Source organism: Bicyclus anynana, chromosome 5 (assembly GCF_947172395.1).
Source record: "Bicyclus anynana chromosome 5, ilBicAnyn1.1, whole genome shotgun sequence".
Lineage (NCBI taxonomy): Eukaryota > Metazoa > Arthropoda > Insecta > Lepidoptera > Nymphalidae > Bicyclus > Bicyclus anynana.
The window spans coordinates 8,975,583-8,977,634 of record NC_069087.1 but is presented as its reverse complement, the minus strand read 5'-3'; positions in this window follow the sequence as shown (position 1 = coordinate 8,977,634).

Here is a 2,052-nt window from a genome sequence, read left to right as displayed (position 1 = left end):
TTTTTTTTTACAAACAGAAGCGGAAATTCCTACGTCCATAGACAAGACAGATAAAAGTAGTTAAGATTGCCAGCATTGAAACTAAAACTATGCCAATTGGACGTAACCTTAGATACATAGTTATTATGGACGTAAACTAAAAAAAAGACGCCGTTGCTAGCGTTTTTCACCACTTTACTTATAGCTGGGCAATACATGACTTTAAGAAGACATGTCACAAATTGGGCCCTATAGAATTATTTAATATTTGGAATCCGCATGAATAAGACGAATATTTTTGTGTTCAAAACAGCCAATAAACATATGAATTCAATACAGGTGTATACAGGTGTCAGGAAAATATTTTTTTGAACTGGCTGTTTTGAACACTTTTACTGTATTGTCTATGTTTAATTTGTAGACAAGGGAGCGAAAAAAAAAATATTTATCTAATTAATGCGAGTTCCAAAAATTCTGAAAATTATTTCTTCAACACTAATTTGTATCTTTTATCCGTAAAAAAATATTATCCAACTGCTTATTAATTTTAAATAATAAAGGCCTATTTTGGGACATGTCCTTTAGTGAAAATTACCGTTCACATTTGTTTATGAAGACTAACCTACGACCGAACATTATTTTCCCCGTTTTGGCCACATTTTCGATCGGTGCTTTGCTCTTATTGGTCGTAGCTTGATGTTATGTAGCTTATAGCTATAAATGATAAATGGGCTTTTCAAAACAAAACAAAATTCAATTTTAACCATTAGTTCGTCAGTAGGTAAGGCAGAAGTACGAAATTGCATAAAACAGGTGAGCAATTGTTGTGTGATGACGTCACCTACAATATCGCGACCGTTAGCGGGAGTCGATATTTATGCGAACTTTGAATGCATGTAAAATCATAACTATTTGGTATTTTTAAATAAAACAAAAACTAGTGGATCATATATGTAAAAAGAAAACCTCTTTAATATTATTTCTTTTTGGTAATTTACTTTTTTTTTTCATGACATTGTCACATTTGAAATATTCGATATATTATTATTGACTTAACAGCAAAATATTAAAATTTTTATTAAAATATAAACTAAATGTAAATAATAGCGTTGAATGTTGTTTTTATATTTTATTTATAGGTAAGTTTTAGTTTAGTATTTAATTTTATAATTTAATGTAAAATATTGTAAATAACAATTATATTTTATTTATAGAAACACAAACAAGCTTTTATTACTACTATCACATTCATGTGAAATAATTATCATTATAAAACAACATTTATTAACTATTTTACGAAAAATGGAGAAACTGAGGTTTGATTTTGAAGTAAAACCAACAAGTGATGGAAAATCAAACGCAATATGTGTAACTTCGATTGCCACACCTGATGGTAAAACTTTCAGTATACCAGAGGAATATCAGCCGGTAAATCTCCACCAAACCATTTATAATACTCCAAACTTTGTTAAGGTAAAAAAATCCTTCAATAAAAGATACCAAACGAGAAAAGTCTGGATAACCTTAACTAAGGAAATAAAAGATATTTATTTGGATGCGGAGCAAAATGTACAATTTTATGATTTTTATCTCGAAGAAATTCAAAACTATTCTGAAATTATACCTAGTAGTTCACATGAAGTACTAGAAAAATTGTTAGAAAAAATGCTTGAAGAAAGACATAACAAACCTGAAAATCAAAATTTAGGGAATATTGCAAAAGATTTCATGATTGAAAAATTCAATGGTAGAAACTCAAATGCTTATCAATGGCTAAAGGATTTTAATAAAGAATGTGAACGTTTTGATATAAAAGAAGATATAAAGAAAATTAAAGTTTTAAAAAATTTTATGGAGCAATCTAGTGTCGATTGGTATAGTTGTATGATAATGAAACATACAATAGAATCAGAATGGGACAAATGGGAAAAAAGTTTTTGTGAGACATTTGCAAACAAAGGATTGTCACCCATTAGATATGCTCTGTCCTTTAAATATCAAACAGGTTCATTACTTGCATATGGTTTAAAAAAAGAAAAACTTTTACTGGAAGCAAGGAAATCAATTGATACT